Source organism: Rattus norvegicus, chromosome 2, assembly GCF_036323735.1.
Source record: "Rattus norvegicus strain BN/NHsdMcwi chromosome 2, GRCr8, whole genome shotgun sequence".
Classification (NCBI taxonomy): Eukaryota; Metazoa; Chordata; class Mammalia; order Rodentia; family Muridae; genus Rattus; species Rattus norvegicus.
In genome coordinates this window covers 119,222,523-119,248,969 of record NC_086020.1, presented here as the reverse complement: position 1 = coordinate 119,248,969, position 26,447 = coordinate 119,222,523, and the positions used below count along the sequence as shown (strand labels likewise).

At 43.5% G+C, this 26,447-nt stretch overlaps 2 long non-coding RNA genes across 8 annotated transcripts in view; one reads left to right on the top strand and one right to left on the bottom strand.

The window, feature by feature from the left end:
* The window catches only part of LOC103691527 (uncharacterized), a 621,145-nt gene that overhangs the window by 268,368 nt on the left and 326,330 nt on the right, over positions 1-26,447 (bottom strand). The window lies entirely within an intron of this gene.
* On the top strand, positions 32-3,231 carry LOC134485897 (uncharacterized). The gene is made up of 2 exons (XR_010064248.1): positions 32-798; positions 2,618-3,231. It is a non-coding gene; the product is annotated as an uncharacterized LOC134485897 (long non-coding RNA).

Sequence of the window (26,447 nt, the reverse complement as noted above, 5' to 3'; positions counted from 1 at the left end):
TCAAGCAAGTCAAGGCTAGGGATTCAGGAAGATGGCTCGATTGGCAAATGTAGGCTTGAGGATTTGAGTTTGATCTGAACCCATATTAAAGCAAAACAGAACAGAACAGAACAGAACAAACAGGCATTGTGGCATGTGCTTAGAATCCCAGCACTGGGGAGGCAGAGACCGGTTGGTCTTTGGGGCCCCTGGTCAGCAGCCCAGCAAGCTGCAGATCTCAATGATTCTTTCTCAGCAGAAACAACAAACCCAACCAAAGAAAGGGAGCTAGACCCCAAAACCCAACAGAAGAAAGGGAGCTAGACCCCAAAACCCAACAGAAGAAAGGGAGCTAGACCCCAAAACCCAACAGAAGAAAGGGAGCTAGACCCCAAGGAGCCCCAGCGTCAACCTCTAGCCCTCCTATGTGCACATCTTTATATCTAGAGACCCTGAACTTAAATCACTTCTGCGGAGTTCCTCTGCTACGACAGGTAACCCTCACGACGTTAAACACATGTGCAGCCACCTGAGCAACGTTCACCCAAACAACAACCAACCAAAGTGACAAATGGAGATAAACTTGTAGTGATCCACATTTTCTTGAGTTATTAAATATTCTCTAATGCTCTTTTTTCATATGCAATGACACTTTTGTTGTACGAAAGCTTCTTAAATATAAACTGTCACCTGTTATCACTGCCAGACCAAACCTCAGAGGACAGAGAATAAAGGAAGATCAAGACAAACATGTCTGAAAAGCTGCTCTCCATGGGGAACGGATTGGCTTTTTATGTCTGCGGGTCTCAGCTTGGCCAGGTGACTTCAAAGTTTTTATTTGGTGGATTTTTAAGGATACAAACATGTGCTATTGTGAAGATTTCCTTTTGAAGACTGAGTGTTTCGTACACATAGTCTATGCTGCCCTGTTACCCACTTCCGATGAACAAAAGGATGGTCACCACATCACAAGCACCTGTCATAGTTTGATCTTCTGAGTCTTGACTGGACTGTGCTCTGACCATCTCTGGTTCAGCTTGGAGGAGTTTGCAAACCCAGATTCTAATATGGGTAACTTTTAAGCAATGTTCTCATATACTTTTTATAAATACTTACTTTTAAGTGTGTGTGTGTGTGTGTGTGTGTGTGTGTGTGTGTGTGTGTGTGTGCGCGCGCGCACAAGTATAGATGCCCTAAGAGGCATCAGGTCTCTCGGATCTGGTTGGGTGACACCTGACGTGGTTGCTGGGAATTGAACTCGGGTCCTCTGGTAGGGCAGCAAGTGCCGTTAAGTGCTGAGACAGCTCTTCAGCCCCTAGGCTTGCTTACTCTTAAACAAAGCCTTTACATCGACATGATAGATAATTCTTGTTCAACTTTCCTTGGAGTCAGTTCAGAACTCCTAAATGAAAAACACCTTGGGGGATGGGCTAATTACAAGATTTGTTCAATAAATATATCTTGCTTCTTTTCATTGTAGACTATAAATAAAAGCCTGGCAAAGAAGGTTTATATTAGAAGCCAAATCAAGTTACTAATAATTTGTGACTCCTCAGACAACTTCTTCCTTCCTGGAGTTTTACTCAGTTCAAGAGTACATGCCGGGAGCTGGAGCCGTGCCTCAGTAGTTAAGAGCACTGCTGCTCTTGCAGGGGGCCTAGGTTTGGTTTTGAGCACCCACATATCAGCTTACAGGGATCTGTAACTCCAGTTCCAGGGGATCTGATGCCCTCTTCTGGCCATATAAGTAGATGGTGCACATATGGACATGGGGCCCTTATACACAGAAAATCAAAACAAATCCTCTAACAACAAAAATGGGTATGCAGGGAGTATATATGTTCTATAATACTTGCAGTCGGTAGATATTCTAATAATTAGTGACATCACTATGAGAGATCCATGTGGACCTGTCAGCAATTCCAAGGGAAGTAGACCCTCCCTGAAGGACTCAATGTGAAGAGCATAGTCCTACCAGAGCAGCCTCTAGCCTGCTCAAGAAAAAGCCTTCTCTGCTCTACACCTGAAGGAACATTGAGCTCAACTTAGTACTCTCCCCACAGAGATTCTCTTTTGTCATATTAAGACACTGAATGGATGAAAGAAACATTATCTCCTCATGTTCCTGAACTCCAGATGAAATTTGGGGTCTATTAACGAGGAGTAGTCAAAGTGTTGGGAGCAGAGCAGGCTGGTGCCCAAGGGGTGGTAAAGAGAAGCCGACGTTAGGATGCATGGTGGAACAAACTTTTAGCCAACCCCGACTTATTTAAGGGCATGTCTGTTTATATAGAAGCACCCCCTCCACCCATTTGATTTTATCTAAGTACATTCTTATCTTGGCGCCACAACTCTGTGATGAAAACCTTAATGCCGGGCTGTCGCAGGCTCCAATCACCGAATTACACAAACAGTTTGGACAAAAAAAAAAAAAAATGAACTTGGGCTTGGGGATCGGTCTCAAGTCCCCATCCCCCACCCAGCACACACACCTGGAACTTACTGGTTAAGACAGGAGCAGCAGGGGTAGTCACACTTGGCATGGCAACTGGTTTTCATTCGCTTTCATACCCAAGAGCCCTTTGGGCCTGATAACTTTTCTGCTGTGTGTTAAGTAGATGTTTTTCTCTCTTTCCAGGTGAATGTTTTCCCCCCCTTCCTCTAACAGGGAGACCGAGTTCCGTCAGAGTTTTTGGGCTCTTGCATTGCATTTTTATATGGAGCAAAGTGCAAAAGGTTATTTCTAGCATTAATCGTTGCAACTAACGGAGACGAGGGCCCGGAGGTAGGCGTTGTGCTGTGAAGCTTTTCTACAGCGCCTCAATGAAGATGCTCGATCCCATGTGGCTCCTGTACAGCCCGCTAATAGAGAAGCAGTGTTAATGAAGGATTGCATCATCGGCAATGGGCCTGCTGAGTAGCTGGGCTCTGGTCGGCTGCTGCCAAAATGCAGTTCTCATTTCCAACAAACAAAGTCTATCTGAGAGACAGCACAGAGCCCTTCAGAGCTGGGAAGTCCTGTGCATATTAATGAATCTCAGCTCTTCTTTTGCCAAAGAGCCTGGGCACTTTGGATGTCATAGGTCAGCCCGGTGACTCAGAGGGGGCCTGATCCTTATCTAAGCGTTTGCAGCAAAATTAGAATGTGCTGTAGTCTTATTAAAGAAATGTTTGTCCCTCCGTCAATGGGCAGAAAAGAAAGCAGCTCAAATGTACTTTTGCAAATTACAGCAATAAAACTGCCTGAATTAACTGCTTTATTACAAATATTTAATTATTCCGGGGGTTAAAAATCCAACGTTTTAGAAAGACAAAAATTAGCTACCGACTTGGTAACCTAGTTTGTTTAAAAATCTCTCATGGTGGCGTGTATTTGTGTTTTTAATTTTTAAGCAGTCCCAACTTTCAGTTGTCTTCCTGGTGATTAGCCAGTCTCCTCTCATTTTGAATTAAACAGAAAACACAGCTATCATTCTTGAGGTAAGCTGTCAAGAAAATCAAATCTGTAGCTCGTGAGCAACACAAAAGGCAGACACTGTTTGCTTCTCCGGAAATGTGAACACTTAGGCTGGAGGAGGACTCCTGAGCCACAGAGGTCGTCAAGTACAACCTATTCTAAGGCACAGATAAAGTAACGTGGCCATTATTTTTAAACAGCTGCTAGTTAAATACCGTTTAAAGTCTATGCCCCCCCCTTTTTAAAAACGGCCAGAAATGAAGCTGTACGTTAAAAAGAAAATTTGACAAACGCATACTGAGCAAAAACTAAGTGTTCTCAGACAGGAGTTTTTTTATGCCCCCCAAATAGAATTCCATACATTAGTCCAAATGTGTTTTCCATTTATTAAATCATTTGAGGCAGATGGAAATTATTTTTTAAATAGATTTTTTTGGTGTTATATTCCTTAAAAAAAAAAGGAGGGAGCATTTTGCCATAAAGCAAAGGAAAACATTACAATAACAGAAAACAGGTCAGGATGCGTCTCTGCAGAGGGCTTATCCAAGCGTACTGCATTCGGGGTGCAGATCCACTGTCTACATCCGCAAGTGGACTGCTCAGGACCAGAAAATCTGCCATGTAGGTCCCGACTCTTCATTGAAGCTCTTAAATGCGCGCTCGGAAACTACAAAGTGCTGAATATATTTTCAGCCTTTTTATGTTCCGATTTACAACTCATGACCTTAGGCAGCGTTGTGCACGCAAAACGAAATGACGAGACCACCCTGGTTCAGAGCCGAATAAAGGTATAGAATCGCGCGTCATTGTCATTCAAATTTCATGGGGGGGGGGAATCAGAGACACCACAGCATATAGATATACAATTCTATTTTGCAGTTTTGTTTTATAAAAAATGCCCCTCTCCCTTGCATTTTGCTATTAAGCAGCTCAGAGCAAGTAGACAATTACCTAAGCTTAATGCCGAAGTAGTAATGCACTGCAAGCATTAACAACCCTCGAGGCGCGTCAGCTGGGGCTAAAGCAGTGACCAGTTGCTCCTTAGGCTGCCCACCCTGACACTCAGTAAAATTATCGTTTTGCTTGATTCAGACCCCGACACTGGGAGACCCTGACATTGGGGTGACTCTGCTGGCAGTGTGTCTCCTGATACCCACAAGAGCTGCCCCTGCTCTCTGTCCCATGAAAGGAGTCCTTGTTACTTCTCTTTGATAGTTGGCACACTGCCCCTTTCACAGACCCAACGAACCGTCATCTTGGATGTAACAAATTAGTACATTCTCAGAATAATAATAAGTGCAGGCATGAAAACACCGTTGTTTTTACTTGGAAATGAAGTAACTCATTTTAGCTGAGTGACTTTTTTCAGTGTAGCACCCCAGGCCAAAAGAAAAAAAAAACCCTCTTTTTTTTTTTCTTCTGAAAAGAATGGTCAGTTTCAAGAGAGAGAGAGATGACACATGCTTTACTGTAAAAATCTGAGAAAGTCAAATTAATTTGGGGGGGGGGAGAGCTTTTACTATAGAACAATTAAAAAAGAAAATTAGGGGCTCAAAGGAAATCCACACGTACCTAAGTGATGTGTCATTAGAGAAATAAAATTGGAGATGAGTCACCATGGAACTCAGTTTTGATACCAGGTTAAGATGTATCTTGTGATTTTTTTTTTCTACTTGTAATTGCAAAAGAAATATTTAACCAGGAGTTAAGAAAAGATCGGGTATAATAGAAAACTAATTGAATGTCTCGAGTGTTAAAACACTAGAGAGTAGCATGAGCATGTTTTCATATGTTAATAATCATGTCAAAATGTACTTCCAGTTCCCAGAAACATTTCTTTACCAGTGAGAGAGCGCTTCTTGTCTCAGGACTGCTCCTTTTATTGCATTAGTAAGAGAAAGCTGATGTTTACACATTTGCATATAGGACCAATCTACTTCAAGGATGACCCACAACCACACGGGAAACACCTTTGCTCTCTCCCTACCTGGCAACGTCAGAAAATTTGAATAAAACGGCCATGAGAACCTCTGTTACTGCATCTTCACAGCGGCTCTGTCTCAGGGCTGGACTAGGCTCCGAATAGTGAGTGTCCTTTTAAAGCAGACGTAAGTTGAGATTGGAGGAGCTGCTTAATAAACTTATTTCCACTATTCTAGATATGGGCCAATGTGGATATTAGCTCCAGAGGACGGCCTAGACATCCAAGCAATCACTAATATGTTCTCCCTTCTCTCAAGCTCTCGTCTCCTGAAATAAATGGTCATATTTTTAAATATAAAATGTACTATAAATTTATTAAACTTTCTGGTTTGGATGAGTTCAAAATATCTCATTATAAATGGAGACTTTCCTGAAAGGCAGCCAACCGTGACTAAAAAGATCACTCTTTTACACACGAAAAAAAAATAGCCTTCTTACTTTACCCTTTGTTGAAAAGACATTTGGCCAGCCACAGGGGAAAGACATAATCTACTTTTATATTCAAATAATTTATTTGAAAACTCCCTGGCTACAATGACCCTAAATAATTCTGGCTCGAATATACATATTACACCGGTTTATGTGACCTTAACCACTGACTTGTTTTAATGTGCCATCAATGATTTCAGCAATTATTTTTTTTAAAGGAGAAAGACACATTCTAACACTTTGATTTAAAGATTGCCATTAAATAAAATTATAACCAAAGTGGAGTACACGGAACAGGCGAGGTGTGCAATAAGCACGCGCGCACACACACAGACACACACACACACACACACACGCAGAGTCGAGCTTGGTGCCCTGCTTCCCTCTTCACACAGCACCGGTCTCTCTGAACTGACTCACATTCCAACACACCATCTACCTGGTGACAACCTGTCAGAAATGGTGCCATCGCTACTTGGCTTTCATGGAGGCAGACAGCGGTTGCCGAGCATACAAGGCTCTGCAAAGCTTCTCAGCAGATCCATTCTGTTTAATTCTGGGCATTTCGTCTCAGAATCTTCAAGATAAGGTTGCTTGTATAGGCTCTAGGCAACGGAGAACTTCACTTAGAAGCCCCCTCCCCAACCCCGCCCCACTGCCGCCCCAGGAGCCAAAGAAGACGCCAGCAGTGAATGTTTGCCCATTTGCTGTAAGACACTGTTCCTTTCATTCAGCTGCCCAGCAGCGTCCACTGTTACATAACAGCGGAGAATGGCATTCCGCGAAGTGTGGAAGTATAAAGCAGGCAGAACCCTCCTAAATACTCAGCCCTCCTTATTTAGGGTTTTAAGAAAACAGACAGTTGTCAAGTAGCTGTACAAAGCATTTAAGAAACAGTTTCTACATTCTTAATTTCTTTCCTGTTTGCACATTGCAACCGATCCCTAAAAAGACCACCTGAGAGTCCAGAAAGGAGTCCAGAAAGTTTTCTGATTTTGCTTATGTTTTTTTTTTCCCTCTTACAACTTCCCATGGTACGCATGAGATATTCCCTGATACAGAAAACCAAAATGCAAAATGTGGACTTGTGCATTCTGGGCGCCTTCCCCAGACTCTGCCCCTCTTCCAGCCGAGCAGAATGAGTATCTGGGCTAACCACACATTTCAGGACAAAGGAGCTAATTCATGGGGGAGGGGAGACCACACACCATTTATAAGGTTTGTTCGGTTTACAAGAAAACCATTGTCAATGCTTTGTTGATTCATTATCAATGACCCTCGTGACAAATAACAAGTGACCACCTCCTGGCTCAGCTCCTCAGCGTCTTCCCCATGCAGGAGCAGCCGGCCTCTACTGGGCTAATTGCTATTCAAGGAAACTGGAACTGTGGGGACAGGAGATGGCTCTGATCACAGATGGAGCCTTTAGGTTGAAGATTTGATGGAATTGTGGTTCTGGTATGTGGGATACCAGGGACAATAGGACAGTGCTTGCTTTTACTGTATGTAACTCTGCTGTGAAGAACCAAATTCCAGTAGAGGGAGAGAAAAAGCTGGGAAAGGACCACAGATGCTTGTGCTGGCTCTATGCAGGGGCCACCGCCAGGATGTTTTAGTCACTACAAATCTTCTTGTATCCCCACCTACAAATGGGACTAAAGTTTTTTCTTTTTCTTTTTCTTTTTAAAGGAAAATCACCTTAAAATCCTTTGTTGGAAAACTGTTATACAGCAAACGAGCATTATCTTCCTCGCCCATTGAACCTTTGTACTTTTTTCTCTGTCCCAGGGGAAATAATAAATTGACATATTTTCTGTCATCAGAGATCCTTTTAAGACCACAATGTGATTGCGCTCCATGTGCCTCACACTTATCCCCATTAAAAACACACAAAGGGGCGAAAGCAGGATAGGACTGGGTGACACAAAGGGCAGACTGGATCTGCTGTCCTACAGCACCGGTGCTCCTGCCTCACCTGGCTGGCTCCAAGGCAGCCATGAGCAGGCCCTGGATAATTTCCTGTTGAAGCTGTGCTCTATGGGAAAGAAAGCACACCGATCTGTGGTCGGTTGACTGCAGATCAGCTCTGTCCCCAGCTGCTCCAGCACCCCTCAGCAGCACCTGTATCTTTTTGACTTCTTTTTGACTGGCTGTTTAGTTGGGAAACACAGGAAGGAAATCTGTTATTGGGACTCCTATATAGTAGTAACATTGCAGATCTCTTCTTCTTCTTCTTCTTCTTCTTCTTCTTCTTCTTCTTCTTCTTCTTCTTCTTCTTCTTCTTCTTCTTCTTCCTCCTCCTCCTCCTCCTCCTCCTCCTCCTCCTCCTCTTTCTCTTCCTTCCCTTCATCCTCCCCCTCTTCCTCCTCCTCCTCTTCCTCTTTCTCCTCCTTCCCTTCATCCTCCCCCTCTTCCTCCTTCTCCTCCTTCCCTTCCTCCTCCCCCTCCTCCTGTTCCTCCTCTTTTCCTCTCCTCCTCTCCCTCTTGTTCCTCTCCCCTCCTCCTGTCCCCACTCCTCCTCTCCCCTTCCTCCTCCTCTCCCTCTTCTCCTCTCCCCCTTCTCCTCTTCCCTCTCTTTCTGTCTGCCTCTTTGTCCTCCCCCTCCTCTTCCTCCTCCTCCTTTGCCTTCTAACATAAACCTAGACCACCATGAAACTGTTCTTTGTGGGGCAGAGGCAGTTCTTCAGCTCCATTAGCTGTGAATTCCCAAGTGGGTTTCAAAAGAAGGTAAGACAATAGTGTCCAGACACTGGAGAGAAAGGCATTCTTAGAGACCACTGATAGAATGTTCTCAGTAGGGCTCCGTGGATGGCAGTGGTGCAGTTCCTACTCAAGCCTTGGTGATGGGAATCTATCTGATGGTTCTGCTTCAACATGGCCAGAGCTGACGGGAAGGAAGCGCTGCCAATGCTCATCACCTGGAGCAAAGACACATTACATAGCATGGAAAGAGGATGTGATCAAATGATCCCAGACGTCTATGCTAAGAGGGCATAAGGACTGTGAGACTGTCTGGAGGACAGGGCCTAAGTCTCCATGGACTCCACATGTGTCCTTAGAAGTCAGATGTTGGGTATCTCAAGTGAGGTAAGTTCTGATATAAAGTGGTAGTGACTGAGGAGAAGTGAGAAGGACTACGTTTGAGGCAACCCAAACTGAAGTCAGAGGATACAAAAACCAACACAAATTTCTCCCAAACACTAGACACTCTTCCCAGCGGGAAGTGAGTGAGTTTTCTGACCTAATCCCTCAGCGCTTCATCTGCCTGTCAGATTATTGTGAGGATGTGTGTATGTTCAACAACCTCACAAGAAACAAGAGACTTTATTGACTTAGGTTGTTCTGTTAGGTAGATCTCTTTGGATATCTAGTTTGAGAAAGGGAACGGGGAATTCAGGGTAGATAATATTGAGGCTGACCAAGATGGAGAAACGAGAAGGCCGCTAGAGAGTACCCTCTTTCTAGTGTTAAGTCACTCAGGATTCATGGATGATGACTCTCTACCCTGTGAAAAGTCCCCTTAAAACAAACACTTCTTGGCTGTTTCTGCTTTTACTTATTGGGTCCTGGCTGTATGATAGGCACTTGGTCAAGCTTTATAGAATACTGTTGCTTAATCCTCAACATAACTCTGCACTCTAAGTACCAGAGTATAGCAGCCTCCTTACTGTGGGTGAAGAGAACAGAAACTTGAAGAATTACGAAACCAGCCTGATTCAGCCTACATTAAAGTATGGAGTCCTGACTGTACAAGCTCTGGAAACCTGTTTCCTGCCTGGGATTACAGAACCCCCCTTTCCTTCCCTTCCCTTCCCTTCCCTTCCCTTCCCTTCCCTTCCCTTCCCTTCCCTTCCCTTCCTTTCCCTTCCCTTCCCTTCCCTTCCCTTCCTATTTCCTTCCTTCCTCTTCCTTCTCTTGTTTAGAAATTTTGTTTTCTTTTAACCGCCAATCTACAGGACTATCATAGACATACAATAATTTGTATAATAGGTCAAATTTTTACAAATTTTTGTAAGTAGATTTAAGTGCTTCCTAAGTTTTATTTTTATCTATTTTAACAGGAATGTTCTGAGAAGGAATAATTCTTTATATTTTCATTAGCATATGTTAATGATATTAATATTGTGTTTCACTATGACATGTTCTCACATGTACATAACATCTTTTGAGGGAGATGATCAGCTTTCTCCTTCCGTGTCACTCAAATCATAGGCTTGGCTCTCTGTATTTCTTTTCTGCATCTGCCCCATCCTCTGGCCTCTGGGATCCAGTACATGATTCTGTACTTCTGTGAGTTTGCCTGTCTCAGATAGAACACATAAATTAGGTCAGGCAGTATCTGTCTTTCTGGTGTGGCTTCTAGAACTAAGCTTGATATGTTGAGAGGACAACGGCAGGTTCATGTTCAAAGTGATGCTCCTCTTAAAGGCCAAGATCATGAAGATTTGCCCTCAGATGAAGGGATAAGAAAATCACAGTACAAGACACAACTGTGCCATAGTAAGCGAGAAGTCAGGACCTTGCTAGTCTTCAGTGAGAATTCAGCAACAGGCAGATTTGTTAACTTCTTCTCTAGGCCTGTACTTTCTTCATCTTGATGGCCTTGCCAAGGTCCCCTCTTCATCACACCCCATTGGCCAGTGTTGAACCAATGACTTTGTTTCTCTGTGGCTCAGCTTCCGCACTCATGACATCAATATATTACTTTTTGCGAATATGGTTTGAGTCTTAATGAATTAATACTTTGAAAGTCTTTAAAATAAGGCTTTCCTGAACTTAAACATGCGTAACAGATATTCGCTGTTTAATCTTATTTTAGCCATATGTCTCTATGTGTACATGAAATCTGCATTGCTTGGTTGGCCAGCTTATGCATAATTCAGTTTGGGCCTCAGAACTTGCAGCTTTAGGATTCCTGAGCTCGTTTGGGAGTTTAGAATTTGATATATCAGACTGCACCTAAAGTCATGGTCACGTACGTGTGCTCTGGTGACCTTGGGAAGAATGCTGATATCCAACCGAAACCAACTGACCCAGAATCCTATAGGCAGGTCCCAGGAAAATGTCGTCTTAAGCAGCTCCCTATTTATCATCAAGTACGATCAAGTTTAGTGACTATTCATTACAGCCTAAAGCCCAGATCCACTGATGAGAGAAGAAGGCCATAGAAGGTTACAGAATTCTCTGTAGATGGGAGTGGGGGGAAAGCCCATCTAGTTTGTGGAATGAGAGAATTGGCACATCTCACATCAGCAGTGAAACACAAACAATTTCAAGGAAGCTTCAGTGACACCGTGGTCCCAGCTTTTGTGTTAGGATAAAAGAAGAATGTGAACTCAGATGAGCCTTCAAATGTGATTCCAGGTCTGTTGGCAGGAAGATTGATCAAGGTTTGACCTAATTGTGGTCTCTCATTGATGGGCAAAATGTGAATCCCAATGAAGAATCGATCTGTCACTGAACAGAGAGCCACTCTACTGTACACAGCCAGCACTGCAGGACAGAGTGGCTTGCTCCTGATGAAGATGTGTCTATTTTGTCTTGTCCATTCAATCTGACATTTGTCTTCTGGCAGAAGATCCTTTACTGAGACAAGGGACAGAGATGTTTTTTTTATTTCTTTGGAACAGCATGAAGAAATTTTGTTTTATTTTATTTTAGGGGTGAACGGATGTAAGGGTTGGGAAAAAAGTATACTTCCTAGATAATTATTTCTGAGATAGATGGTCCCAGTTGAGGAAAAGCCACATGAGAAAATGAAGTCCCTTCTTAATAACCAGACTATTCATGTTACAAAAGGGCTGCTTCTATTTTTAACAATGAACATAGTTGATTCTGAAGTCACACACACAGTTGCATTAGACAACCACACCCACTGATTATGAGAACAAAGATCTATTTTAAATAAATGAAATTAAGAGCTTTAAAAAACATTGATACTATATTTATGCATGAAAGACATAACATATTTCCTTAATGAAAAAACAATCAAGGCATTAACCTACAATTATTCCTCAAACAAATATAAGTTTTTAATGTCAAACAGAAGCTTTCACCATTTTTATTGTTTGCTTAACAGAAGTAATTAAGAAAAAAGTTAATTACTGGAATGCATGGAGTGAGCAGAGGCTAGCCTTCTCTATACCTTCGCTGGATCGCCACGGTGTGTCAGCAGGATGACTACTTGAGTGGGTTTGGCATGTACGAATGTGCTGTTTGTTCCTCTAGAAAAGTCTAACAAATATAGGAAGAGTCACAGGCAGTCACACTGGCTTTTAGGCTATAGACAAAATGCTATACCATTCTAGGGCCAATGGTTCCCATGTAGGAACATCAGTGGTTTGTGGAAATTAACTTTCTTTTATAGTTGCTCTTCCAATGGATGCGATTCTTCTTGTGTAATATCCTGCTTCCCTCCTCCCTCCCTCCCTTTTTTCCCCTTGCTTCTCCCTCCCCTCCCCTTCCTTTTTGGAGGGTGGGTAGTGTTCTACTATATAGCCCAGGCCCACTCAAACTTGCCATCCTCCTGTCTCAGCCTGCAGAGTGCTCCAGTTCCAGGTGTGTACTATCAGGCCTTCAGCAGTTTGCCCAGTTTATCCCCAAGGACATGAAGAAAGATGGTCCCAGTCAGCATCCTTAGCATTTCCCTTTTGCATTAGATCTGGCTGCTGTCAAGGCAATGTGATGTACCCTGTCCAAGTCCAGTGGGTCTTTTTTGGCATTTGCTGAAGCTCAAACCATGTCCACGACAATATGCTAAATGCCAAAGGAAGTTGTGTTGGTGGACACCATGGACTTTACAGAGTGACTGCCAAGCAATCCCAGACAATCCATTTAATTTTCTGTCACAGCGTCACCATATGACATATGGGCATATATTAGGGGTATTTAATGCTTCACTTCATGGACACACACTTAATTTGAAAACCTTAGATAAAACATGCAGTAAAATGGAGAGAAAGAAGTGGTTTCCTGGATACTTAATGATGAGACACGGGATGCTCACGATAAGCGAAAATTAAAAATGACTTTGCAGTCCTTTGAAATGCTATCTAATGTGTAATGGTCAGAGAGGCTTGGCTCCATCTAAAACATCACCAGTACCTGAATTATAAATAAAAAATTAGAAATAATTTAATTTACTTTTAAATCATAAATAATCTTTGAAGGGGAAAAAACCCTTACAGCAATTTATTTATTTTTTTTATGAAAGGGGGTATTTGTAGTAACTTTAGCACCCACCTTTTTTCAGTAAAAGGGGAATTAAACTATTACAGGACACCTTGTTAAGTAATTATACAGCAGACTCACAGTGCAATTAAATAGCCATCAGTCCCCGCAGCTGAGAAATTCCAGGTAATTATTCAAAGATAATTTAATAGGAGAATTACTGTATTCAAGCAAGGATTAGCAAGTAATCTACCTCAATTAAAGCATCCAATTAATTTCAGAGCCTCGATAACAGTTGCCTTTGGCAAAATGATCCTTCCCTTCATTTGATCCTGCATAGGCAATATTCCTTAAACATTGTGCAAAATTAATTTACTTCTTCTAAAAGTACAGTCTATTAATAGCAGCCTCCTGAGAAATTAAACAGATGCAAGTGTAACAACGGCGTCTTCCCTCCTGCTTGCTTGTGCCTTTCCCCCAGTCTTCTGTGCAGAAACAAAACACAGCCAGTTTGGACCCTGTCAGCCCCAACGTGCTTCACCAAGTGCAGGAAAATCTGCGGGATGGAGAGTTCTTGAAGACAATTTTGTGGCCAGATTGATTAACTCAGTGGACAGACCGTCCGTGGGAACTGTGTCCCTGGGAATCTGACGGTCAGGTGGTTGGGATGGCTGGGCAAGTATTGAGACTTTGGTGGGTGGGGTTTCTTCTGTGGATTTCCTTCCAGATTGCCACAGAAAAACCTCAGTGTTGGGATGCAGAGAAGAGGTTTTGATGCTCTGGGAGAACCTTTCACAGTCTCAAACTGTTTCTTAACAGCAGCCTTTCAGTTGTGACTCACTCACACAGGTCCTCTGGGTAAGCCAGAGGACAGGGCACCGCCAGTGAGCATGGGATATGTCTAAGGAAATGTTCCTCCCTGAGGTCACTGGCAGGCAGGATTCACAGGATCTTGAGACTGAATAGAGGTGGTCTAAGGCCTGTGATAATGGGCACACTGTGTTAGATGGTTGGAAAATGTCTTACCTCTGGCCATCATTTTCAATACTTCAGAAACCTGTTTCCCACCTGGGATAAGAAAACACGACAGAGATGCCCAGGGATGACCCAGAAAATTGTTGCAAATGCATCTCCTATCTCTTTAGCAGCAGCAATTTCTGGCTTTGTCTCTTTCACTTCCTTTGTCACCTCTCTACCTTCTACTTGGAAAAATGACCCTGAGTGTATTGCTGTGATTCTGACTACTGTGTTTTTGGAGCCTGCTTTCACTCTTTCCCCAAGTTGACGAGAAATTGACACTGTAGGCAACAGGTCCTTAGCCCAGCACAGGCTTCTGGGGTTCATCCCTCCCTCCTTCCTTCTTTAGAGAGCAAAGGCTGAAGAAGGTTATAAGCTAGAAGCTCAGGTGAGGTAAGCAAAACTTGGCCATGCAGATGCCAAGTCTGTTTACAATATAGATACATCCACACATATACATACATGCACACATACATGCATGCATGCATACACACATGCACATACATATGCATATACATACATGCATACATAGATATACACACATGCATACACATACATGCATGCATAATGCAAACATACACATATACATGCATACATACACACATACATGCATACACACATACATACACATACATGCGTACATATACACATACATACACACATGCATACATACATACAAACATGCATGAATGCATACATACACACATGCATACACATATATGCATATATACACATACATACATGCATGCATGCATGCATACATTCATACACACATATATGAGATAGATAGGTACAGTAGACAGATGATGGGTGGGAGGTGCATGATGCATGGTGATGCAGGCAGATAGGTTAACATGGGCACCATGTGTTTATATTCTCACCACCTGAATAGGTAACTCTGACCAGTCCACCCCTAGTGTTTAACTCTACAAATTCCTACTAGTTACAAAGCCCAGAGTTTGTCCCACAGAATACAGAACCTGACAGCACTGTAGGGGCCAAGAATGAGCCATGAGTGACACCTGCTCATCAAGCAGCAAATATTTTCAAGTGGTTACAGACTCCACAGTATTTTACATTACAGGGTTCCCTGGCCTCATATTGTCACAGCAATACGAGGAAACATGTATTGATCATGCCTGTGACTTTCTCTTTTACTAATGCACTTTGACTACAACTTCAAGGATGTATCTTCTAGGCAAAGACTGCATATGAATTTTGTACTGTCTGGTGTGGGCCATGGAGTGGGTTTGATGTCCCAGGTCATATGACATCCTAAGGTACCTGGTTCTTACTTGGCACAAAGCACACACGTATGTCATTTAGCCCATTTGCATATTTTCAGAATGACCAAGCTGTACTATTTTGTTTTAAGTTTTTGTGTATGGGAGTGGACACACGCATGTGTATGTTTTATGAACATGTGTGTAGAGGCAGTAGTTAATGTCTAGTGTCTTCCTCGATCACTGTCTACACTGTCTACCTTACTTTTTGAGATAAGGCCTATTTGCTGGCCAGTCAGCTCCAGAGATTACCCCCATACGAGGATCACTGGCAGGTGACCCCCAAGCCTGGCTTTTTACACAACACTAGAGGGCCTAATTCATGTCAGAAAGTACTCTATTGACTGAGTCATCTTCCCACGCCTACTTTCCTATCCTTTGTGTCTTGAGTAGTCTACTCAGTGTGAAGTTAAAGTATTAGTTCAGGAAAGTATGTTTACCACAGGAGCAATGCCTCATTTCCCCCTGCTCTAGTGATATCAAAAAGGAGAAAGCCTGTAAAAGACAAACGTGCTATTTCCTCCTGCAAAGGGTTTGTGTTTTGACAGCAGTTCATGAGAGCCGAGGAACAACTTCACACTCTTCAGCTCTGTGTCTTAAGCATTGCCACCACTGTCCATCATTTCCCTGTTGCTATGTAAAACACCCTGGCAGAAGCAGCTTAATGAGGAGTTTATTTTGGCTTGTGGTGTCTGAGGGACAAAGTCCGTCATGCATGGACGGCAGGGTGGCAGGATCAAAAGTCGATCAGGTTGCACCTACACTCAGGATGTGGGGCCAGACACAAAGCTTCAAAGCCCCACCCCCCAACCCTAGTGGCTCACTTCCTCTCCTTACCCTTTACCTTCCAAAGGCTCCACGATCTTCCAAACAGCGCCACCAGCTGGAGAACAAGTGTTCAAACGTGTGAGTGTCTGGGGAACATTCCCCTTCCAAACCACAGCAGTCAATAGCGGACAGTGTTTCCTGTGCAGTGCTGTCTTCCTGTTGACACTTGGCATCAAAACATCCATCTGGTGGGCCCTCCATCACTGTGCACCCTCCGCAGGGCATCCAAGCAAAGCAAGCAGCTAAGTGTCTCCAAAGTAACAAGAGGCCAGAGGATGTAATCCACTCTCCCAGTACCTCTTGTGACCCAATGGCCACTGCTTTAGGAAGTAAGCTACCTGTAATTTTCTTTTAGAATTAAAATGGTAGATTTTTTTTTGCTTCCTCACCATGCCAGGTAGCTGTTATTTTCACGTTGTGGGAAGGTTTAATAAAAACACCTGAAAGCCTTATAGATTTTCCACTGTTACCCACTCCCTGCATCCCTTAAATAAAGAAGCCCATAATTGATTAATGAAAAGCCAAGTCATTTTGGTATTAATACAACCCCCTGGGTGGGCCCTATAATCACACCTGGGAGGCCAGAAACAGCATCGCTCTGTTACACGTCCAGGTTAAAAACCTGCAAATCAACGCAGCCCACAAGGAGATTTTCAGCATTTCCAATCTGATAATCCATGCTAAATGCCTGCCAGAGGTTGGTCAGAGCTCAGGCCCTTCAGGATTTAAGCCTCTCTGCTTGTTGAAAATGTTTATACCCGAGTAGTCAAACTTGTTTCCCACTTACATGAATATGCCTAACACATGGGAGTTGCAAATGCATAAGGAAAATACCATGTTATCTCATTTCTACATGAAAACAGACTTGGACATTTTGCAGAGTCCTTCAGTGATGTGACATAGAGCTCCGGCACCGCACCTCTGATGTATAGAGCTATTTCTGTGACTGAACACATCAGTCCATGCAGCCTCTGTGTGAGCAGGTGAACCCGTGTGGGAGTCCAGTCTCACCCCTCCTCCCTAAGGCCAGGTACATTCAGTCACAGGCGGCACAGAAATAAAACATTAATCGCAGGCTGGTAAGAGGGCTCAGTGGTTAGTGGCAATTGCTGCCAAGCCTGAGGACCCAAGTTTGATCTCTGGACCTTCATGGTAAAAGGAGAAAGATGACTCTGGCAAGCTGTCCTCTGATACCCCCGTGCCTACCACAGCACACACACCACAACACAAAATAAGATGGGCTGTAACCAGGAACTGTGCGCTGAGACAAACCCTTCTGCGCTAATTACATTTGTCAGGGTATTTTATCATCGTGACAGAAATGAAAGTAGGACATGGTGACAACTTCTCTTTTTCTTCTCCTTCTCCTCCTCCTCCTCCTCCCCTTCCTTCCATCCTCCCTCTTCCTCCTCTTCCTCCCGCTTCCTCCTCTTCTGACTCTTCTCCTTCTCCTTTTTCTTTTTTAAATGGAAAAGCCACATTTGGTCATCTATATCTGTATCTTGTACTTAGTTAATTGCAGGCCAAAAGTACTTTAAAAATTTTCAGAAATATATCAAAAGTAGTCCTAGGATTTGCCACACCCTACACACTATACCAACTCCCCAAGAATGACATTGTGTGCAAACGCAGCCTACTGGGACGCCCCCCTTCTCCCAAGCCGGGGCGCTTGACTACACTCTGCCATCTTTCGGCAATGCTTTTTCCTGGTCCTTATTTTCCAAATAACACAGTATAAAAAATTCCATGCACACTGTTTGCGTTGTGTTAGTTAATATAAGTCACCTAAAGGCCTGTAAGAGATATGGAAGGTTGTATAGGTTCCATGGAAATACTATGATGCCCCATGAAGACTTGAGAACACATGGCTTCGATAATCTGGGGGAATTCCTAGACCTATCCTCCACTGGTACTGAGTGGGGACAGTACCTAGGAAATGTAAACCTAAATGTAATTTAACTGTTTGCACATTTATATAAGTTTAATTTAAATAAGCTTATGGGTTTTTTTTGTAAAAGTTCTTTATTTTTCATAAAATAATAATTATCTAGTTGTAATGACTACAGCTAGATAGAATCGTTTCTAGCTCACTCAGACAGCGACTCAACCACTGAGAGGTAAGTGTGTGAGTTCCCACTCTCATGTCGCCTTGCGAGGACACTTGTATGCAGTGTAGCAGCTGGCAGCACACTGCCCTGGGCCTGAGCCTGACGCCCAGCTGTACTACCTAATGTGAACTGGGCTCCAGGCCTCCTCATCATCTGAGAGCTGGAGGCTAATGCTGCCTCCAGTCTCATAGGAGGGGTGCAAGGCCACAATGACTCACTGCTCTTCTGCTGATGCTCCCTGACTACCACAGCTACTAAATATGGCTCCAGTAACACCACATGTTTCTCTTTGTTTTGCTTTGGTTTTTTAAAGAGGGTTTTGATATGTAGACCAGGATGATGCTGAAAGATGACCAGGATGATGCTGAAAGATGAGGATGACCTTGAACTAAACTTTCCAGGATCCTCCTAGCTCAGCCTCCCTGACGCTGGGATTGTGAGTGTGAAAATTAACCAGGCCTAGTGCATCCATTTTTATTTTGTCTTTATATTTGCTTGTAGCTGGATGGTTTTACCATAGAAAGTTTGTATACTGCTGGGTCAGCGGCTTTTTTATTATGTAACCTGCAAGCCTTTAATGATCATTTATGAAGACAACAGGCTGACTCCAGCTTAGCTTCAGAGCTTCTGATTCACGACTCATTGACCTCTACATCTTCATCTCAAGGAAAGCATAAGAAGGGAACACTGTTCACCCCACAGTCAGGAATCCCGAGAGTCAGGAGGGCCAGAGTAGCAGTATCCCCCATAGGTCAGTCCTCTATGATGGGGAGATTTTCCATTAAGAGTTCCCCCATGTACCTGAGAGCACCAACCTTAACTAAGTGGGCCTTTAAGGGACATTTATGCAAACCATGACAATAAAAATAATATAATATCAGTTCCTTAGGGAAGTCATTAACTTTTTAGTATAGTTCTTTCTATTTAATACATAAAATTATTATTCTATGCATATGTGTGTTTTGCCTGCATATGTGCCTGTGCATCACATGTGTGCTTGGTTCCTGTGAGGCCAGGCGATCGTTTTAAGTCCCTTAGAACTTGAGTAATGGATGATTGTTAGCTGCCATGCGGGTGCTCCCAATCAAAGCTCAGGGCTCTGGAAGAGTAGCTAGGGCTCTGAACCACTGAACCATTGCTCTCTCCAGCCCTCTAGTAGCTTAACAATAAACAGCACATACACTTATTAAATTGAGATAGTTTGTATCAATGTCTCATTTAATATTACAACATGATTTTTTTCTGTTAAATATTTTGTCATTTAATACTATCCTTAATTTAAATAAATGTGCATATGTGTGTATGCACGTGCATGTGCATGTGCATGACCTTGCAGGGGGCAGAGGGGCCAGGAAAGGGGATCAGATCCACTGGAGCTGAAGTTCTAGGCAGTTGTGAGCATCCCAGTATAGGTGCTTGTAAAGAAAAACCCAGGTCTCCTGCAAAATCTACAAATGCTCTTAACTGCCGAGCCATTTCTCCACCCCAGCAGGAACTTCATGTCTTTTGTCTATCACACATGTTAAAAAATATTTCCTCTACTTCTTTTTGGCATATTATGTAATACAATGTGATATACGCGATCTAAAACCGGCTGTCTTTACCACTTTAGAATTCTTTTTCTCTACTTCAGTTTGTCCCATGCATCTGTGGAGAGCAGCAGGACCAGATCACAGATGTCGTGCTCACATTAAAAGAAAGCTCAACCTTAGAGGCAACACAAGTGGTAATTCCAGCATCAGGGGATAGAGGCAAGAAGACAAAGCAAGTTTCAGGCCAGCCTGGTTTACAAAAACAAAACAAAACAAAACAAACAAAAACAAAACAAAAAACAAAAAACCTAACCCAGTTAACAAAACCAAATAAGATTCAATTCAGCTACTTAGCACTTAGCATACCCAGTACCGCCCTCACACACCAGCCCCACAGGCACCATTGCTGAGTACCTGAGCTGACCGGTGCTAATCACATGAGCCTCACAGTCTCCACTCATCTTTATCCTAGACAACCTTTACTCTCCTTCCACCCTCTGTGACTCGTCTGCCCTACCTGTTTTATGTGAGTGGAATGTTCCTTCATTTACAGTTGGCTTATTTCTCTGGGCAACGTGCTTTTTAAGATTCACCTGCAGGGTACCATGTATGGGAATGCTATTCTTCTTTACGGCTAAATAATATTCCACTGGGTCTCAGGCTGTATTTATCCACTCATCTGTTGGCGGATACTTGGGTCATGTAGCATTGACTACTGTGCCGTTCACTGCTATCAGTTAAAAAATCAATCTGTTTAAGCTCTATTTTCAGTTTTCGTGCTGTGGAAGGGATAAGAACCAGGGATGAGGAATAAGTGCTAGGCTAACGTGCCACCGCTAAGGTCCATCCCCAGCCCTTCTGTTTCAGCTATGTTGAGTGCATAACCTAGCATGAGATAGCCAGAACATACTAGTGCTTTGCAGAGCCATGCACTCTCTTGCTACTGAGTCATGCTGTACCACTGGTAGCTGCAGCCAGGAGCCATCTACTTCCTGAATTAGATCAGTAGGTTCCCCCTTCTTCCTCTTGAGGGAGAAGCACCCCAACGGAACAGGAGAGCTTTATGTATCTTGCTAGTGAATTATTCGGGGCACAGATCACAAAGTGTTTGCTGCTCCTGTGGCCTAGAAACAGATTCTGTACCCAGCCTCCCTGTGATCCTGAAGGACACTCAGAACTATGACCTATTTATTAATTCTATCAAAGGCTTGTATGTGTGGATGTGTGTGTGTGTGTGTGTGTGTGTGTGTGTGTGTGTGTGTGTCTTTACCTGTGTGTTTTTGTGTAGGTGTGCCTGTGTATGTGAAGGTGTATCTGTGTGTAGGATTACAAGCTCATACTACCCTGCCTGGCTTTTTCTTTTTCTTAATGTGGGTGTTGGAGAAAGAATTCAGGTGCTCACGCTTACACAGAAATCCTTTTGCTGAAGGAGCCATCTCCTTAGTCTTTGAAGTTAGGTCTTAAAAGATCTTAGAAATGTGTATATGTTACCTCCCAGCCATTTTTTCTTCTCACTGCCCTGAAATTTTCGGAAACACTTACATATCCCTCCCCAGTCAGGTCCACCCTGGGTTTCATGGAGCACGAGCTGACCTCAAACTCACCACATAGCTCAGAATAACCCTGGACCTATCCCCTGCTCCTGCACCTGAGTTCTGGGACTGCAGAGAGGCATTACCAAGCCTGGCCCATGGGCTAGGAATGGAACTCAGGACTTCCTGCGTGCTAGGTTAGCATTCTACCAACGGAGCCACATCTCTGGGCCAAGAATCTCTGTTCCTAATTATTTTCATAATTACTTCCTTTTCTCTTCTTCTCTTGTGTGTGTGTGTGTGTGTGTGTGTGTGTGTGTGTGTGTGTGTGTTATGTATACATGTTTAAATGTGTGTTCTCCTGCAGTGCCTGTGACACCCCATGCCTGATTTGCAGAGTCTTTCTTGGAAAATTCTCCATCTTATTTATAGAGACAGGGTTTCTCACTTGAATCCAGAGCTTAGCAATACAGCTAGCCAGTTGCTCTTGAACTCCCATCTCCATGTGCCCAGTCCAGAAACAGCAGGTATTATGAGTTCTCTAGGAATGCAAAGTCAGGTCCTCAGGCTTCTGTGGCAGACACAGGTGGCACAGAGCCATGTCCCCAGCACTCCCACTCTAGGTGTTTTTTTCCTTTTCTCCAGTGACCAACAGTGCCTCTGCCTTCGGTTCTATGCTCTTTGCTAATGATCCAGAGTTTTCCTAAGAGATCTTTCCTTCATCCCAAGTCCAAGGAATGTGATTCTTTAAGAACTGGCCTCCTAGCCAAGGGAGTGGTGTTGCAAATCTTTAATCCCGGTACTCAGGAGGCAGAGGCAGATGGAATTCAAGGCCAGCTTGATCTACAGAGTGAGTTCCAGAACAGCCAGGGTGACATGGAGAAATCCTGTCTCAGAAATCAGAGCACAAAACACAACAAAACAACAGCGACAAACAGGGAGAGACAGATTGATAGATAGATAGATGGGTAGATAGACAGACAGACAGATGGCCTTCTCTATCATATTACCTGTCTCTAACCAGTACCAGTGTGTGTCTACACAGACAGACCTAAATCTATAGAACTATCAGTGAGTTGACCAAGATTTCTGCTGTGTCATGTGACTTGATGGTTTATGGGTACAACCAGGAAGTCATCAGTTTTTATCAAGAACTAATTGGTCAGAGTTATTGTCACTTAGGTTGAACAGTCAGATGGCCCCTCTGTCAGTGAGAACATAGAAGCAAAAAATTTTAAAGGTTGGTTATCCATTACAGTCTTATTTTTGTTTGTCTAAGTTTTCTCTTAAAAACAAACAGACAGACAGACAACAGCAACAAAACGGACTTGGAACTTGGAGAGAGGAGTATCATTCATGAATGAGAATGGAGCTCTCTGACATCAGCTTTTACTGAAGGCGTCAGGGTAGACAGGGGTTCCTTCATACATTGTAGCCTTATGGCTTCATGTCGCATGCTCACAAAGGAAGATGGAATGTGCCAGCTGAGCACTGAGAAGTTCAGTTCTCTTACCTGTGTTAAGAGAATTTAACAGCTCACTGAATAGTGTATGTATGTTCATGTGGTCACGTGTGTACAGCTGAACATATGCATGTATGTAGGAGTCAGGACAACCTCAGTGTCATTTCTCAGGAGCTGTTCACCTTTCTTTTATTTGATTTTTAAAAGTTTAACTGTGTCCACCATCCTAGAATTCACTCCAAGTCTCCAGGGAACCTCGTGCTTCTTCCCAGCATCCTCGGGATTACAAGTGAGTACCACTATGCCTGGCTTTCTTTCTCTTGATAAAGATTCTGGGATCAAACTGAAGTCCTCATCCTTGCACGGCAAGCAGTCTACCAACTGGACCATCTCTTCCACCCCAATTCAGTGTTCTTATCACTTTAGCGAAGCCTTCTCAACAAACCCGCTGTGGCGTTCAGCCCGTGTCTAGGCAAAACCTGGTGTAACTCGGGAAGAACAAGTATATAGGGCTCACCTGAAGGAACGACGCCTCCTGAAGAGGGAACCTCTATCTGAGTCTGAGGGAGTCACTGTACATGCCTCTGAAGTTATCGCAAGCAACTGTGAGCCTTCGATTAGGAAAGAGAAGCGTCTTCATTTGCTTTCAGGACAGGGACACAAGAAAGCAAGGTCAATAGATGTGGGATTAAGTCAAGATGATTCCAGGCAGAAATCCTACACAAATTCAAAGTTATTTGTCCAAATGAAACCGTCCGTCCTCTGTATCTGTTAGACGCAGAGGCACGCTGACTTTCCTGACGGGTTCAGGAGTCTGAGCTTGATGGGTAAATATAGAAGGTGGTATGCATTAAGTTTTTTCTTACGTATACGTGCATGTGTGTGTGTGTGTGTGTGTGTGTGTGTGTGCGTGCCTGTGCATATGTTTGTGGGTGTGCATGTGTGTGCGCAAGTGTGTATGTGCACGGGCGTGTGTGTGTTTTTGCATGCGTGTGTGTGTGTGTGTGTGCGTGTGCTTGTGCATATGTTTATGGGTGTGCACGTGTGTGCGCAAGTGTGTATGTGCACGGGCGTGTGTGCATGTGTGTGTGCGTGTGTGTGTGTGTGTGTGTGTGTGTGTGTGCGTACATGTGCACGGGTATGTGCGCTTGTGCATTTAGTATGAGGAACAGTGTAAGTGTCATGACTTAGATTCTTTTCCTTCTACCACATTGGTTCCAGGGGATCAAACACAGGCCATCCATCTTGGCAGCCAGCACCTTTTACTCGCTGCGCTGGCTCACCAGCCCTGCTATGTGCACTTTTAATAGGTTGTTGTCAGATGAGGATTTAGAATACATCTGTGAAGGTTCCTGGGAGGCCGATGAACTTGGCTCATTCTTAGCTAAGTTATCTAAAATACTTTAAATACTTTAAAATAAAACTAATCCCTGCACTGGTGGGTTGAAAACTTTTCCTATCCCCAGGGCACTAAAATAATACCCTTTCCAACAGCAGGGGAAGTATTTTAGGCGACGGCTCTCTAGTTATAACAAGGCAAGTCAATTTTTAGGAATTAGGGATGCTAATCACGGTGTCTCAAGATGTGCATTGCCGGGGAGTGGAATACAGGACCACAAACCGTCAGGATCGCTGTGTGCCTCGCTCTGAGGAGGAGATGGAAACAGGAGGGAAACTCGGCTTCCTGGTCCCTCCACAGCCGGATCTATCATAAAGGTCAAGATAATTGGCCACATACAGCAAAATCAACACCACTCCTCTTCCCTAGCCTAGCAGATAAGCAGAGAAACTCAGCTCCCTGCCGGGCTAAGTGGTGGCTAGTCTAGGTGGAGGAGGAGAAAGGTCCGAAAATATGCATGCAAAAACACAAGGCCCTGTAATGATGCCATCAGATTAGCATTAAATATATTTTACAATCAATGGAGATACCGCAGGCTGCCCCCAAACATGCAGGAAATTGGCCCGGGATTTGGCGAGACTACTTGCTCTTGTGTTGATGCCTTTCTGGTGTTTTAGACTTTAAAACTCTCAGCATTATAAATGTACATATTAACAAACGAAATCACGGCAAATGTAAGTTCTAGCTCAATGCTACCATTCAAATATAACCGCGTGAGAATTCTGCTTTCTGTAAAAGTTCAATTAATCTTAATGACTCAAAGCCAAAGCAACGCTGGCTGAAAAATAAAAAGTGTCAGAAAATGCACACAAAGGGGCTGCGGGGAGGCTCTGCAGGGATGCTCTGTGGGGATGCTCAGTGGGCAGTGTGCTAGCCTCACAGGCAGGATGACCTGAGCTCAAGGCTCATGTTCAAAGGCCAAGCATAAAGGTACAAATTTATAATCCCAGCACTGGGAAGCAGAGATAGCTGGAGATCTCTGGACAACCAGCCTAGTCTTCAGGTGAGTTTCACACCGGGGAGAGGCTGTGTCGAAACCAAGGAGGACAGCAGGCACCAGAGGAGCAGCAGGCACCTTTATACTCACCTCCCCTATACAAGAAAATCTATAAAGGAACTGAGTTACTCAAAGTACTAGACTAATCATATGCATATCTAATAAAAGCCTATTGACTAGATTATCAAAGGAAACCAGGTTGATGAGGTGAGCTGATTGATTCTACTTATATCAGTGTCAGATGACTGCTCACAGTATGGGGTCCATGCTGTCCCCCAGAACCTGTACCTGCTTAATATTGTTCTCTTGTTAATGTCTTGAGATTCTAATTAATATTTTTTAAGCCTCCTGGGGGTGCACAGACTATGTAGCTGGTCCTGTCTAAATGATTCAACTCCATTGGAGTGCTCCTGTTCTAACTCCCTGGGATGCCTCCTCTGAAGAAATAGCTCTGGGCTGGAGAGAGGGCTCAATGATTAAGAGTTCTTGCTGCTCTTCCAGTGTATTGGGTTCCCCTGTACTCACATGGTGGCTTAAAACTGTTTGTATCTCTTCTTCTGGCCTCCTTCAGCACTAAGCACATTTGTAGTATACAGACGTACATACAGGTAAAATACCCATCCATATATTAAAAGGAAAAAGGGAAAGAAAAGAAGAACAATTAAACAGAAATTAAGCACACACACAAAATAAATGTCTAATCTTTAAAATTATAAAATGGTAAGATCTCCTTCAAAGGATAAACTGCAGAGAATAGAAAGCTATACTGAAGAGGGAACACATTTCAGGGAAATGGGACAAAAATATAAGACACAGGAAAAATTACGGAGTTTGAAGAAAGGACTGAATTCTTATCCTAGGAAGCTGAGCAGAGATCACAGAACACAGCAGCAATTTGACTGCATCCCAGAAGTCAACTGGGGAACAAATTCCAGGGCTGGGACCAGGGGACATGGAGGGGCAAAGCTCTTTTCTGAGGCACATTGAAAAGGACAAAATGGGTCCCTTTCAAAGACAATGGTTCTGGCTGCCGATGTGTGTTCAAGTTGATCCTAATTAGCCCGAAGTAGATTTGTCCCTGTGCTCCGGGATGTGTGAACAAACCCAAAACTATACTCAGTGCTCACAGGGGTTTAATGCCTGCCATGGGTGGGGGTGGATAAGATTATTTATTTTAGAAAAAGGAAGGAATAAGTATGGAGAAAATGTTCACAAGAGGAAACGTGAGCCCTTTGGAGAATCTAGGGAAGAAAATAACCTAAGACAGTATG